Below are 16,902 nucleotides of genomic sequence, written 5' to 3' on the forward strand. Positions count from 1 at the left end.
CAAAATCTCTGACACTCAGTGAAGGCAGAGTCTAAATCCGTCTAAATCCGGCTTCCCTACCTAAAAGCCCCTCCCAGGCAACATGATACCATGCATACCAAAGTGACTATCAGCCACCATGAACAAGGCCATAGATCTGATCTGCTTTTATTAAACTGTCTGGTTGTCTGTGGAGCTCACAAGTTGTCTGGAAAGTTTGCTAGATCTTTCGGTTTAGAGAGCTCACTACAGAAGCTCTCAGCTTTGCGCCTGTCCCAGCCTGTGAAGTCATTCCACAGGAAGACCATGACAGAAATGCAGCCCTTTCACATCTGGAGTTAAAGGGGAAGGGAGAACAAAAGACTTCTTGGAGTGAGACAGAGTGTCACGGATGCTTTATTTACATGCGTCACCATCTCTTTTACAAACTAGATTACGGTTTTAAATGGAATACACAAGGCAATATCTACAAACACCAAGAAAAGTTAAGTACTGCATCTCTATTTCATTTGGAAAGGGGAAGATTCCCAAATCAAACTGGTTTTGATTCTTGAGAAGAGAGGTGGTAGAGTTAATTCATGGCAACATATGGTTGGACAAAATCCTCAGCAAGAATGCAATATGATAGTGTTCGCTTAGAAAGAAAGGATGAGGTGCTTCAAACCAAAGTACCAACTGCTGGACTCTTAGGTGTTTGAATATGGCCATGCACCATATTTAATTCTAGTTTGAATGGGGCATGAGCAAGAAATTGAAACAGGTAAGACAATTTTACAGATACTGTATACAGATTTTTTTTTCCATTCATGCAACTTTTTTTCTTAAAAAAAGTTAAACATGTGAAGCCAAAATGTACAATAGATTTTTTTAATATTAACTAATTTTTCTGGTCCTCCTTCACATCTGTTTACATTTCCTGTGTACATAATGTGCTAGGACAAGTATACGTGAGAAGACTGATTGCCAGGCAATGAGATAATTTTAGAGAAATAAGTGATCAGACCCATAGTTTTTTAAAAGCAGCCACACAAATAATTCTGGAGTGTGGCAGAGGCCTCAGAACCAATCATTCATCAAAGAAGAATACACACAAAATTAAAGAGGAAAATATTTCATTCATTCGAACTGCATAAAATGTTACCCATGGAAGATTTAGATCAAATGGGATATACTCTTTTCAGTTCCTCGGGCGTCTGCATTAAGATCTCGTGTGCAGACAGGATTTCACAAGGCCTTTGCTATCCCCTCACTGCCCCTGCTGCCCCTAGTCTTCAGGACAGGCTGGCTTTTTCGTACCTCTTTGCCAGGGATTGAATTTCTACAAAAAACTCTGCCAAGTCAAAAAATACAACAGTATGCCTAATCGTACGTGTTGTCCAAATACATCAAGAAAAAGGAAATCAGAGTTAGAGCTATCAGGGTTTTGCTTCCGCATACAAAGGGTGACATTCCCATTTCCCTTTAGCAGCCCGTGGCATCAGCACACGACACCGGACTGTCTGACTGCTTTACTCTTGACAGATTCCAACAGTCCTCTTTCCATAAGCGGGGTCCACTGGGTGTAGGCCAAGTCTGTCCCTATTGTCTTCAACAAGATCGGAAGCCAAATGAAAGGGCACCAAGACTGGGCAGAGCTGTCCTGAGCTGTGAGTCGTGAGGTCCTCCCCTCAGGGTGCTCAAGGGCCACACACAGAACACCCGAACTCAACACCAAACACACACACACACAGCCCACCTTGTATCACACGTGTGTTATGGTATCACTGTCCACTTGCACAATCCTCCCGTTAACAGGAAAGACAAACTTCTGAAATTTTTTAAAAAAATCTGTTTCAGCAATCATCCTATTGCAGAGGATGCAATAAAGGAGATCGAGCTCAGCTTCATTCACAGTTAATGGGTGAGCTGAACCTGGCAGGCAGCTCTCACACCAGGACAGAGAAGGCTGATGATAAAGCTCTTATCTAACTTTGGTACAAGGTATCTGGTGCTGGAGCCTGAAGAGAGAACAACAGAACCCAAGAGTGCATGTCATGTTTTCAACATTAGTTACTCTTCTAATTTCCCATCAAAAAGTGGAAGGCTCCCTAGAGCAGCTTATTTAGAGGCTGAAGATAACCTGGAATAGTTCTCATCAGGATGCAAACATTATAGCTGCCAGGCCCCTGGAGGCGAAGTATTCCACCGAGATACTCCAGATCAGAAAACTTACTGTGAGGGACCCACGACAATGAGAACTCCACACGGCGGCCAACAGTTGGCCCTTCCTGAGAGCAGAGTCTCAGTGTAAGAGATGGAGGTCTCAGGCTGCACCTCTGCCCTGACTGGCCACCGCAGAACCTGGCGAGCGCGGGGGAGTCGGGCCTCTGGGTGGACAGTCAGCCAGCAGCGGCCAAGGCTGAGAGTGGCGCTGCTGTGATCCTGGATGGGACTAACTACTCCAACTCCCTCCCGAAACTGACGCTGGCACTCGACTTTGTCCTGACCTCAGCTCTCCACAATGCTCTACAAGTAGACGCTAGTTGCGTTATTAAAAAACAAAAAACCCAACAAATTCAAAGCACCCCTCCCCCTCCATTTTCCTGATGTGTTCTGTGGCTGCCCTGCTCTCAGGCCTCCTCTGTCCCTCCCTCAGCTGTTTTTGATTAAATTATAATCTGGTTCTAGGACATTTTGTAAGACATTCTGCCTGAAATCTAACAAACACTGAGAAAAAAGGAGAATAAATGAGATGCCACATGTCCGAAAGGAAGTCAACATTTTAAAGTTGAAACATATTTGAGAGTTGCTTTTCTTACTCCCAAAGTAGCTCCCAGGGTCTATAAAACTGCAAAGGCAAATTAGCTATTTTGTTAGTTTGCTGTTTCTTTGAATTCGGGAGAGAAATTCTCAGGGCCCTCATGCTGTAAGCACTCCCGATTCTCCTTGTATCTGACCTCCCTTCACCTTTCCCTCCCTGCGGCTGCTGCAGCTGTGTCCCATCGGCACCCCCACCAGGGCAGCATCACCTAGGAACCCAGACAGGCAGCCTCCTTTCAATGATACTGGACAGTTTTTGCGTGCAGCGGACTACCAAAGAGTCAAGGAAGTGGCTAGCATTATTATAAAGGAATACAGTAAGCAAAAGTCTGTCTCACTGACAAGCAGACCACGTGAATAGAATACATATTTTTAAAAATTATACATACTTTTAAAATGAAGATTATAAACGTGTAGCAGTTTAGAAAAGGCGATACGCTACAGGCCTACTATAACCACAATTGCACGACAATTTACAGAGTCAGTAAAAGGCAGGGTGAAATCAACAGGGCCATCACTCAAACATGACAACCCAAGCGAGGCGGGAGAGATGTGTGACAATACCAAATGGAACTTTCATTATGCTAGGAGCTGTTATCACCACCATTATCACCCCTAGAGGAATTATGAAGTGAAGGTGCACAAGGGGGCCCCTGGCGGCCGGTGGTAGGTGCAGGGGTCGGGTGGCACGTCTGTGTTGGTGGGAGGGAGTCAGTGCCCACTGCACGGTGCAAGCGTCAGCGAGAACTCATGCAGGGAAGTCTGTGCTGAAATACTAGCCTGTATTCCTAACGTCCATGCAGAATGTTCCATTTTTGTACTGTACATGATAAAATTTATTTATACATTTATATACCTAATGCTTTTTATGCAAAGAAAAGAGTCTTCTTATATCACTTTGGAGAAGTATGCATATGCTGTGCTAATCAGAGCTTCATTACACCAGTTTTTCATATATACCTAAGGTGTTCCCAACTATTCTGCCTACCAAAGAGGGTAACTAATATAATCCCACTTTCCAGGTTAAACAGAAAGCACCTATACAGCACCATAACTTTTTGAAAACAAAACAAAATGAAATCCACAGAAGCAGAAAGGTGGAGGGAAAAAAATGTCAAAACTGCCCTATTTTGTACTTCCATTGTGTCACTTGTACAATTACAATCTAAGCTTTTATATATATATATTAGATTGTGTGTGTGTATATATATATAAAAATCAGTTTGTATGCTATTGCCTCTCACTCATACATGTCTAGTAGATCCGATCATACACAGCAAGGCTGAAAATAATCAAGGGTATTTTAGGAAAATAGTGACTCTGGTTTGTACTTTTCACACATTTCTCACTATAGGCTTAATGCTAACCTGTAAGTTCATTTCTTCTGCAAAGCAAAACAGGACTACTTTTCTTTTTCTTTTCTCCTTAAAACTAAATCCTTTAGTGGCATTTGGCAATGAGTGGGCAGCTGAGCTGACTTCTTTCTTGAAAAGATCCTAATTTCTAACCAGCATACCATCACTGTTCACTGCATTAGCTGAGGATAATGCCAGGAGACCAGAGGCCCGACTGCTCTGGCAACTGCAGACCAGGTGCTGGGGGTCTCTCCCCGCCCCCCCAGACCCCTCACTCAGAACGAAAACACACTGGGTCGCATGCAGCACTCCATTCGTTGGGCCTATGCAGGGGTCAGTCCTGGACTGGTGCGCATGGCAAACAGTTGTGCCATTGTTCAGTTTTTAGAAAAGCATAGTTTTCTACCAAACAAAAGAAGAAAGAATATCCCCCTCTGGTTTATGTAATTTGTTAGTTTATGGAGTTCCAAGGGCTCAAATGCTTGTGATGCCCAAAGCTAGAATAGTAACTGGTACAACATTTTCCTTCTGTTTTTAAATTTGCCAGGGGAAGGATGATTAACATTTTAACATAAAAATACTGCAAGTTAATGCATGTGAAAAACTCAGAAAGTCAAAGGAAAACAAACACAAAAACGACACTTAAAACATCCCATAAACCATCGTGATATGAATACGCCACAGAATCGCCAACAGGAGCTCACGGTGTGCTCTGAACGAGGATGGGTGGTGCTGACAGGGTGCTGTCCTTCGCTGGCAGGTGGCTCATCACCCTGTACAAGGAAGATTTTGCATACTTTATATAGAGAGTTCTGTTCCAAGGGTAAGTGCTTCACCTGGGGTAAGGGGCCTTTAACAGTCTCTGCTGGGTTAGGAAAATGGTGCGGGATTCACAAAGGTGTTAAGCTGTAAACGGTATCACTGTCCACTTGCTGAGAGCAGATTTGGCAAAGGGTTTCTCTGTAGGTCTTGTGTCAGTTTGAGGGTCTGCAGGAGGAGAAAAGAAAACCAGAGATGATTAAGGACATTCAAAAAGCAATTGTAGGCACCTCCGGGTCATGCTTCACCAGCCTCCTGTCTCCTCACCTCACCTCTGAACTAAGGGTACTCACAGGAAAGCTGTTTTGCTACACTAGCTTCAAAGGTCTGAAAACCTAAAGACAAAGCATGGAGACTACTTACCCTATCTCTGTGCTTGATTACAAGATGCTCTCAAGTTGAAAAAGCCTAGAGGAAATGAGGTCATTCATCTTGGGAGGTTAACAAAGAAAGGCAAGTCAGGGGTGTTTTAGTAGGCCCTTTCTTTTTTTTTAATACCTCTAAGATTGATTGATTGATTGATTTGAGAGTGCGTGTGCACGCACACGTGATGGGTGAGAGGGGCAGGAGGAGAAGAAAAGAAGCCGGCTTCCTGCTGAGTGCAGAGCCCAGTGCAGGCCTCAATCTCATGACTTTGAGATCAGGACCTGAGCCAAAACCAAGAGTCAAACGCTTGACTGACTGAGCCACCCAGGTGCCCCATTAGTCGGCCCTTTTAAGTTAAGTAAGTTAAGTCAGTCAGGGTGCAGATGGGATTTTGCTCTAGACTTCTGGATTGAGGGGTATCCTGGGACATGGAACTTTCAAGCTAAAACGAGAAAAGTTGGTCACTCTAAGCAGACCAGCCTATGCCTCTCTGGTTCTCTCCCACTGCCTATATGGACTAACCGACCTTGTTTACCACCAATACCAGGGGAGTTGAAATGGCCATTTTCCACAAAGGCTTACTCAGTCTGCACTGCTGAATGGAGATCATCTTGACTTCCCTTGCTTATTAAAGGAGTAAGTTATCTCTAAATGGGCTGTGTGGGAATTTTTTTTTTTTTCTATTAAAAGTCTGCAGAGGGGCGCCTGGGTGGCTCAGATGGTTAAGCATCTGCCTTCGGCTCAGGTCATGATCCCAGGGTCCTGGGATCGAGTCCCACATCAGGCTCCCTGCTCGGAAGGGGGCCTGCTTCTTCCTCTCCCTCTGCTGCTCCCCCTGCTTGTGCTCTTTCGCTCTGTCAAATAAATAAATAAAATCTTTAAAAAAAAAAAAGTCTGCAGAGAAAAAAAATTATCTAACACACACATATGGCCAAAAAACCCTTCCACAAAACATCCCTTTAACAGTTAACAATTTATTATTATTTTGCCTTCAACAGTCTTCAATGGCGAGGCACAAAAGAGGTTCTCTCAGACCATCTGAATTTACATGTCTAGCAGACTTTGTGAGACCTCTGAGCCCAGAAAGGTTAAAGGACTAAAAAAAGTATACTCACAGAGATGTAGCTAAAGGAATTAACAAAACAGGGGCGCCTGGATGGCTCAGTCGTTAAGCTCCTGCCTGCGGCTCAGGTCATGACCCCAGGGTCCTGGGATCGAGCCCCGCACTGGGTTCCCTGCTCAGTGGGAAGCCTGCTTCTCCCTCTCCCACTCCCCCTGCTTGTGTTCCCTCTCTCGCTATGTCTCTCTGTCAAATAAGTAAAATCTTAAAAAGGAATTAACAAAACAGACCTCAGGACTTAAGACCTTTGGTTTATGGAGACAGTGTCAGCTTTCATGGTAAGGAAAAAATGGCTCTAGGCCAAGAAATGGATAGAGAAGTAGGAGGGAAGCAAGCTGAACTCACCATCTCATCAGAGAAGGTAAGCAAGTCATGAAATGTGCACCAGTAAGCTCACATACACCTTACACATCTGCTTCCCACTCTTTAGACCAGATATTATCATAGGTTCATTTGGAATTTTCACAAATGTACTTAGGACTTCAATCTCTTCTGTGGCTGGGCTGGCTGGCAATCTTAACCTTTCACTACCAATATTCAGAAAGACAGCAGGGCTTAGTATTGGTAATGATACATAACCATGGTCACAATTACCCTTGCTACAGCTCCAAACAGAAGCACTTTGGGGTTTTATCAGAGGCAGCAACAATAAAGAAAGAAAAAAGGCCCCTTGTCTCCCACCCATCCCCAGTATTTAATTTCCCTGGCTGGATTTTTTTTTGCTTTGTAAAGGTACTAGACAATATTATCCTGGACTTGTTGGCTTCAGAGCAAGAAAAAGCTAAAACAGGGATGCCTGGGTGGCTGAGTTGGTTGAGCACCTGCCTTCGGCTCGGGTCATGATCTCAGGGTCCTGGGATCGAGTCCTGCATCAGGCTCCTTGCTCAGCAGGGCAACCTGGCTGGCTCAGTCAGTGGAGCATGTGACCCTTGATCTCGGGGTTGTGAGTTCAAGCCCCACATTGGGTGTAGAGATTACTTAAAAAAAAAAAAAAAAGATACCAGATCTAAGGATCCATGAAGAATTTAGCCTCCTAGAGCCAGCCAGTGCTATTCCAGCTATTCTACCTGGGACCCTCGAGGAGTAAATGGATAAGGGTACAGATATGGTTCTTTGAAAGGGTATTCAGTTTTTTCTTTCCCAGTAACACTTAATAAACCACATTCTAACATCACTATGCAATTAGTCATCAGGGACTGTGCTCCCCAGGTGCCAAGAAAGAAGCTGTAAAGCATTACCTAATTCAGACCCCATCCTGGTTCCCTCCGGTATTAATTATTCAGCCATGGAAACCAGTGCATACTGGGAAGGTGACACACTTCATTCCCCAAATACAGAGGCAGAGCATTCAGCCTGCTCTAATGCTGGAGCTGGGTCAGCATAGGAGGAAAGGAGGCAGAGGGCAACCATAACCCCCCACATGGCATCATTCTAAGCAGAACAGGGCATCGGCCCTGAAACCAGGGGCAGGAGGCCCACACTGAGCCAACAACAATCCCCAGGCCAAATAAACATTCCCTCACCAAAAGGCCCAGAATCTTCAGGGAACATCATCTTTCAAAAGGAGATGCACTGATCAGGACTCCTTCCATTTCTGCAGAATGGGCCTGGGGCCCCCTGTGGCACTAAGTCCTGGCACTCCCTGGGGGTCTCCCAGGCCATGCCTCTCAGCCTGCAAGGGAAACCTCGTGTGCTTAGAAGGGAGCCAGGAAAGGAGAGGCCCAGGTTCCAAGGCAGCTCTGACAAGGACAAATGTAATAAGGAAATCCCACTCCACAGGACAGAAAGGTGACCTGTTTTCTCTGTGATAGAAAGCAAAGAGATTATAAAATATTGTAAAAATATAAAGAAATCAGATAAATGAAGTGAAATACAAGCATTCTTTCTAAAAGAAACACCAGAATCACCATTCACTAGGAAGACCTTATGATTAAAAAGAGTCACAAAGAACATAGCTCCTTATCTGCCTTAGATTTTTAGCTGTTCTTTGGTGACTGCACGTTTATCTGACTCCATCAATGACGGAAAGAATAGAGGGAGCACTTTAAATGATGACACCATCTACTGAGCTGGGAATTTAATGATACTTAGGTTGGGTACAGGTGTGGTGGGTTTTAATGAAGCTCCCCTATTCTTAACATTGTTTAAAGTAAGATGTTTAAGTATGCTGATGCTGATTCTAAGTTTAAAAACACATCAGATTTAAGCAAAACATTTGGAAGGAAAAGGAAGCATACAGCTGAAGGGAATTATAGCTATCACTCTGCAGTTACTAGGCAATAGGCCAACTAACAATAAATATGAAAATGTCCTGTCCCATCAGTGACTTTCATTAATGGGGAGAAGGTCCCCTCTCTTCCCCCCCTGTGCCCAATAAATAAGTTTGAAATCAGACTGTTGATACAAGGAAAATGAAATGGGGAAGCCAAATGATGAGACCTAAAAATATCTATGGATGCTGTCATCTGGTCTCTGGTGAGAGTAAGTCCCTCTATAATCTTGGCATCTGTAGGGAAGACAAGTTTCTGCCTAATTATCACCACTAAATCACATGATGTTCTAAGAAAGGGCAACGCCTCCAAAAAACTCTACACAAAACATAACAACCCCAATCAACTTTAATCTGGGAATAAAACATAAAAGTTCCTACTGCTGTCCTCCCACAACTTAACTCCACTGTGACAAATGTGGATTTCTCAGCAGTGTTTTTATCTTTTTGGCACAGAGGAAAGGAATAGGACCCTAATACCAAATATGACACAGAAGGAAAACAAGCCAGTAGCATGAAACTCTCACATCCACCAATCCATGAAGGATATCCACTGCTTTCCTAGCTAAAACGAAAGATGTTTGGAAGACGACTGCCTGAAACACAATATTAAAGTGAAACACCAATTTTCCTTACTCTTTAAACATAAAGATAATTTAAGCTGAACCTGCAATCCCCAGGACAAGTTGGGGACTAAATATGGAACATTTAGGACAGAAAAGGAAATGAATCAATGTTCACTCGATCTGACAGGGAAACCTCATGTGGAGTTCAGAGAACAGGTGTGGGCTTCAGACTGAATGTTTCCACCCCTGAGGAGAGAGCAAAGAAATGCCTGCCTGCCACCATCTCTGCTTTGCTCCCAGAGGGATCTCCGCGACACCCAATCCATCACTAGCAACAACCATTTGCCACCATCCACCTAGGCTTTTGGAGCTGGTGTCACCCCAGGAAAAACAGCATTTCTGTGGATCTAATTCTGGAGCACCAAAATGGCAGCAGTTCCCTTGAAGTCCATCTTCACAGCCAAAACATGGAGCAGCTCAAGAAAACACCTAATGGGTGCACCACTTCAGCTTAATTTGGTAATTTTTCAGTATCTCCCAGGTTGGAACAGGAGACAAAGAAGATTTATGGAAGCACCAGAAAGCCAGCCCGGTGGTCACTGTGGCAGCAGGTGCCTGACAGATGAAAACCTAGCCCTCGGCCTGCAATGCTGGCCAAACAGTGTCATCCTCCAGGACTGCCAAAGAAGGGGAATGAGGTGGTGCAGCTCTATAAAAATACATTTTGACAAAGGCTGTCAACTTGCCACTTCAGATACTGAACAGTTTATGAGGGAAATGGGGTAGGTATGGAGATTCTGGCCAGGCTAGAAGCCAAATTTGTATTCAGTTTGAGTAAAGGAAAGTCAAGTTTCTAGGAAATGTAGTCCATAGGCACAGATGCTTTTTTTTTTTTTTCAGGTGAGAGAGAGAGAGAACGTGCACACACGTGTGCACGCGGGAGTGGGCGGGGGTGGGGGTGGGGTGGGGAGGCCGAAAGAGAAGGAGAGAAATCTCAAGCCAACTCCCCTCTGAGCTCGGAGCCTGACACAGGCTCGATCTCACAACCCTGAGATCATGACCTGACCCAAAATCAAGAGTTAGACGCTCAACTGAATGAGCCACCCAGGTGCCCCTCAACTAATAAGATTTTTAAAAATTAATTTAAAAATTTTAAAAAGTATTGAATATTTACCTTCTCCCATCTTTTCTGTATATCCTACCATATACATCCTTTATTACAAGGACCAAAATTAACAGTCTTGCTACTCTCTCAGATTGCTATCACTGCTTTAGTGATTCACCACTTACAAACAAGAGGGAATTGTACAGGAAGAAATGTGTAGAGCCATAAACTGTGACCCGAATATCACATGTTTATGTTTGCCTGTGTGACTCTTCACTGCATTTACTGGCGGGGAAAGGAGATGATTGGGAGTGTGCAGCCACCTCCTCAGGCTGGGGACGCACTGCATCCCTGGGACTTGGGACTGCAAGTGTAGGTCTAGTGTGCCAGCCCATCTAAGGGCTCCACAACCAGCTACAGAAGAAAAGGTCTCCAAAGTCTTCTTCTCCTGCTTTAGATACACAGGGTTTTGAAGACCATCTAATTTTTCCAAAAATGATTCTGAAATTGAAAACACAAAATCAGCTGTTTTAGTTCCACAAATAGACCAAACCACTCATCCACCTACAAGGTATGACCAGGACACAAAGGTGACACAGGTGGTGGCCAAGAAGCAACAATTCTACCAGTGCAACAGAAGGAAACCAAGAAGGGAACTGAAAGGAGGGTCTCGGGGGTGGCTCCAAGATTGACAAAGGACCGCCCTAAGCAGTCTGGCCAGGAGTGTACAGACTCCAGGAGTGAGGTATGGGAGGCCCTCAAGTCCCTGCTCAGCCTGGTTAAGTGCCTGGAGCTACCTTCCCTGGGGCCCCCTACACCAGCGAGCACGCAACCCGAACTGAATGAGCTAGACAGAGAGTGCTTTGGCTTGAGGCATTCAGGCAGCAGGGCATAAGGGACACCTTCCACCATATTTGTAGGTATGTTGGGCTGTATTGCTTTCTGATCATTTCTGAACATACAAATGACCAATGGAAGTTCCAATTAATTACAGTGGCAACGTATACATGGAGACCCACTGGAAATTAATTTAAAATTTCAACCTCAGAATCTCTGGCCTTCTCTTCTTGGCCATTAAATTTCCTTAAGGAGTCAAACACTCCACACAGACATGAATACTTAAAAAGAAAGAGAGAGAGAGAGAGAGAGAGAGAGAAAGAAAGAAAGAAAGAAAGAAAGAGAGAGAGAGAGAAAGAAAGAAAAGAAAGAAAGAAAAAATCTTATGATCCAGACTTCTTTCAAGAGAGGAAGAGACAGAGGAAGGAGGGGAGGGGAGGAGGGAGAGAGAAGACCTCCTGATACGCAAACCTTCAATCAAACCAAGACTGGCAATTCACGTTTTATCCTCCAGAAACACTGGAATTACCTTCTGAGGCTTCCATGACTAAGTAATTCTCATTGTTTAATAAATGAATATCATAGATTTTAGCCAAAAAGAGGTTATTAAAAAAAACAGGAAATCTAGAATTACAGAGTACGGTCCACATCTATTACTGGGGAAGAAAAGCAAAGCACAAGACCTGCACCCAAGCACACAGTTCTTCAGGGATTGGTCTGTTTCAGTTCTAAGGCTGGTCCTGCTTCTTTGGGAGGAAAGCTCCTGGAGAGGAACAGCCCATTTTCCCTGGGTTTTCACTGAACTTACAGTTGGAAGAGATCTTAAGGGCACAGTGACCACATTTTCTGAATCCCAAACTGTGTCACATTAGCCAATAAGGGGGTAAACCACTGGCCCCAGGGGTGGGGGTGTCCATGGCCAGACCACTGCCAGCATCAAGCTATTTATTGTGTGGCAACTTTCAGCTCTCAAGAGAGCCCTAGGAAGCCTGGAACAGCTCTTTATTTCTCTGCTTTATTTCTGTGGCTGGCAGTGAGAAGGGGAAGATCAGATTTCCAGGCTCCCTACCAGCAGGAAGAGGCTACACTAAAAGGGAGCAGAGAAGGGGCAGGGGGAGGCTGTTCCCTCCACGGAGTGCTACCAGCCTTTTGGATACTGACAGACACCCCAAGGAAAGCCGAAGCCAGACAGCTAGGACTTCTCAGGCAATCCTTTAAAGATGCTAAGGGTATACTCTGGGTACCACACACAAACCTCCTCATTCCATCTATGTCAGAAGTTCCCTGTTCGTGAAACAATAGTTTCTCTCGTGGGTACCTTCAAATTGGTAGGCAGGATTTCTAGGGGACATCTAAAGTTTCACACAACAGCCAACTGCTATACCTTTTTAATAAAAAGAAACCAGACTCATTTTAGTTTATTGAGGAAAGTACTTGTTCTTTCTGCCAACAGTGTAAGACTGGCTTGGCTGCCTCCCTTATTCTGTATTAACCTCTGGAGCCACTGTCAGTAACAATAAACATTAAGTAACTCTTTAAACATTGCCAAAGGACATTAACCCATATAAGAGCTCTGTGGAGTAGGTCTCCATTTTAACCCCATTTCACAGATAGGTAAACTGAGACTGAGGGAGATGAGTGACTTAATTCTGACACATAGCCATGGAAATGGCAGCCTTCTGCTACAAAATCCCACAGCTCCTCTGCCCTACCACACAGATGATACTTAACTTGGAGTGGGTTGTAGGGGAGGCTTTTTAAACCCACGGTTCCTACCAAAGCAGAACCCCAGCGACAGTGAGCTTAAGTGGGTGGCTGGTTCATGTCTTCAGGGGTTTCCTTAGAACATGGGTCCTATGGTTTCTTGATCAAAAAGGATTTGACTCAAGATATCAAATAAATTTAGGAAATACTGCAATCCTATACTAGAAGGTTCATAACGTATATTAAATTTTAAGGCTCCGAGAAGCCAGACTGGCAACAACCCTATTTCACTTTGTTTAACACGGTATTCCTCAAACTTATTTGACCACAGAATGCATTTTCAAAACAATGAATCATGGAACACTACATCAAAAATTAATGATGTACTGTATGGTGATTAACATAATAAAATAAAATTTAAAAGAAGAATGCATTTTCTACTTAATACCCATAATACCTTGAGGATCTAGTATTCTGTGGAACACTGAGAAACATTTATGGGACCTCTAAATATCAGAAGTGTCACACTAATTTTCAAAAAATTTTAATTCATTTTAGTTTTTGGAACTTTAAACTTCAAAACAATTTGTAAGATGGGGGAAAGCAATGTTTTTACATCAAATGAACACATCCACAAAACCAGGGTGAAGCGGATGATGTCTCTTACAAGGTGGGGCATCTCCACCTTTGAATGAAAATCCAGTGTTAAAATATGCATCACCAAGTCGGGAAGAGCCAGCAGTCAGCAAACATCCTTCTACCTGCCCCAGGAACAAGGCAGAACCCTGGCCCATCTCTCCAGTGACAGCACAGAGGTAGATCCCGACAACAAGCCCCTTTTCCCCATCTCTATAAAGAAAGGGAAGACTGTGAGAAGCATAGGTGGCATTTGGGGGAAGACTTTACTTGAGAAAACGTTATTTATGAAATGCTGAATATTGAGCATTATGGACCCTGGAAAAAGAAGCATTTAATGGAAGCTTAAAGTTTACAAGAATTTCCAGCAGTAATTCAGGTGATTTTCACCCCATTTATTCATGCTCCATATAAGCTCTGTGGCCAGAGACCTTGCAGAAAGCCATTTATAAATGCAACTGCTTGAAGTGAGAGTCACTCAGGCTCTGTCCCTGTGCCCCAGAGGAGCAGCCTCAGTGCTGGTATCACTGCTTTCCAGGGAAAAGAATGTGTGTAAGGAGTGTACCAGCCTCTGCATAGAAAACCCCTTCATAGCTGTGGTCAATTTTCCCTTACTGTTGTCAACACTAAAAAGATCCGGACAGCCATTCTCAATGAATGACATTTCAGACTTCAGGCTTTTTTAAGGTAAGAATAAAGATCCCTGCAGATGCAGAATTCTTGAGACGGGCATACTGTAACCACAGACTAAGACTACAGCCCCAAGTGCAAGTAAGAGAGTATATTCTCCATGCAATACATACAGATTCATACTTATCATACGTTACATTGCCTAACATAGAAATATCTACCACAAGAAAAAAACATGATACAAATAGCCTACATTGCCTGTATTTGGTTAGAATTAGTCCTATTCCCCAGCATGAATACATAACAGAATCAGAGCATTCAGATATCAGTTCAACCAGTATCAAAAATTTGCTCCTTTTGGAAAGCAGCCTAAACATAAACTCCATAACATAAATGGCCTTCAACACTAGATCCTGCTGTTCCCACACTAGGACACCACTGTTTCTTTATAGTTCTGTACCACCACGTATCTCTTACTAGGGCCACTTCACAGACAGAATGTTAGGTTTCGGGTTTAAAATTACATCTACTATGCACTTTTGAAACTCTATGATTCTATCCTCATCTGACAGATGAGAAGCCTACTATTGTGAGAGACTCACTGGTGATGTGCAGAAGCAGGGAGAGAACTATACCTCCGCTCTCCAGCTGGGCCTTTTCTGGTTGATGTCTTCCAATCTTTATCTCAAAGTAGTTTAAAACTAAATACGGGGCTGCTCCCTAATGGGGTCTCCAAATGCCAAAAAGATGAAGATGAATGAAAGAGCTTGTGAACTTAGGCATCTTTTGACCTCAAAACAACAGTGAGACTGAGGCTGCCTGCCCTCTGAGGAGACACACATCAGACACAGGAGGGCTCGCTGGGAGCTTGGCCTTGCAACCACACCAGCTCACAACATCTCTGCTGCCAACTTGCAAGCACGTGCACCAGGCTGTAGGAGAGAAGACAGTGCCATTTACACCCCAGTAGCTGGCGCTCATAAAAAGGTATGGTTATTTTTTTTTCTTTTCCAGATAGGTCAAAGGATTTTACACATGGTCTAAGATGAATGACGTGTGTGAAACACCCAGCCCTCCAGAGGAGCACCTCTCCACGGCTCTCTAGCAAGACTGTCAACTGGACAGAGCTGCTCCATTAACTCCACAACCAGAAGGCTCTAATTTAGGGTCACATGACCTTCTGTTAGGCCAGAAAGGGAGTCTGGAGAATACCATGACTACTAGTGAAAAAAGAGAAGAGAAGAAGCCAAACCAAAAATGTCTTGGGAAGCTGGGGTACTTAATTTGGGAGAAGGGAGGTCTGAGGTGGTGACCTCAGGCCGGTTCTGTGAATTTAGGAGAGTCACAAGTTTAAAAGTAAAGAATATACTTCAGGACATTTGTGCTCCTGGCTGGTTAGAGGAGCAATTCATTCCAAAGCAATATGGAAATCCTAAACTCAGACACCAGACTCCCTCAAAGCCCTGTGTCGTCTTTAGGATGTTTCTTCTCTTACTCTGATCATACTGAGCTGGTTTACCTTCAGGAAATTTTGGTGACTTTTCATTCTTAAATGAAGAAATATCTTCTCAAAACAATATCCCCAAAATGTTCTGAGAACATTAGGGAATAATAAAATGCATTATCCCAAAAGTAGTTCTTTATCATCCAAATAATTCATTAAATATGCCTTAAAATGTATTTACATCTCCCTCAAAATATTTTTATACAATCTTTCAGAAGTATACATACACAAGAAAGGTCTGCTATTGAACTACATTGAAAAAGTAGACAAGAATTGATAGTACGTTTCCTTCTGAACTACCTCTTCTCAATGAATTAGAAAGTGGCCTCCTTACAACTACACCAAAATTAAAACTTACTTGGGTCATTAGAAGCCACAATCATATTCACTTCTTAAAGGAAGACAAACTATTTATTCTTCTAAAAGCCAAATATCTACATTTCTCAAGGCCAGTCTTCACCAGTCTGAGTTCTGATATGGGACTGAACTGGCTGGCATGCAAGCGTGTCACCCTGTTTAGCTTCCATTACAGTCTTTTTACCATCTCAAGGGCTATTAAATGACTGAAAACAGATGTCTGAGTTCCATTAGGGGCCTGCTTATGCCTGGGAAAGCTGAGAAGCTTTAGCATCACAACACTCTTGACATTCCCCTTTCTACAACTACCCCATGAACTGTACTGAGCTCACCATAGGAGACCCTTGTAATTCCTTCCCAGGGGCAGAGGGTTAAACAAGGCTCAGGTTTTAATGGCTTTGAATCCCATTTCCCCTTTACACCATTTAAAGAAGGATGTAAGAGACTTGCCAAGATGTTTTTAAAAGAGGAGCTGGGGCACAGAACAGAGTCTTTGAACATGCTAGGGTCTGGGGGTACGAATCTGTCAGCACAATACCCCAGTGCTCACCTTACTTCTTAAGGAGAGTTTTAGGGCAAGCCTGTGTATTATCTGCTCCACTGGCTTCAGTTCAGAGCACTTCCTATTTTTTTTCTACCTAGAGAAAATTAGGGAAAACTATCACAGTTCAAGACATTCAAGAAATACGGATTCTGGGTCCAGCTGTGTGAACTTTGGCAAACTTAACTTCTCTGGGCTCCCTGCTTACTCATCTGTCAGTCAGTTATGTTTACCTAATTACACTATACATATTTCAGAGCACTGCAGTTTTACAAAGCACTTTCACATACTTCAATGCATTTGATTCTTATAATA

General features: G+C 43.5%; 1 protein-coding gene across 3 annotated transcripts in view; it reads right to left on the bottom strand.

The window, feature by feature from the left end:
* Positions 1 to 357: 357 nt before the first annotated feature.
* The window catches only part of FOXO3 (forkhead box O3), a 131,883-nt gene continuing 115,338 nt past the window's right edge, over positions 358 to 16,902 (bottom strand). For all 3 annotated transcript variants that reach the window (XM_027601125.1, XM_027601123.2, XM_027601124.2), the window contains exon 4: positions 358 to 5,120. The gene's annotated coding sequence lies outside the window, so the exon portion shown is untranslated. The remainder of the gene's footprint in view (positions 5,121 to 16,902) is intronic.

Source organism: Zalophus californianus, chromosome 7 (assembly GCF_009762305.2).
Source record: "Zalophus californianus isolate mZalCal1 chromosome 7, mZalCal1.pri.v2, whole genome shotgun sequence".
NCBI classification, from domain to species: Eukaryota; Metazoa; Chordata; class Mammalia; order Carnivora; family Otariidae; genus Zalophus; species Zalophus californianus.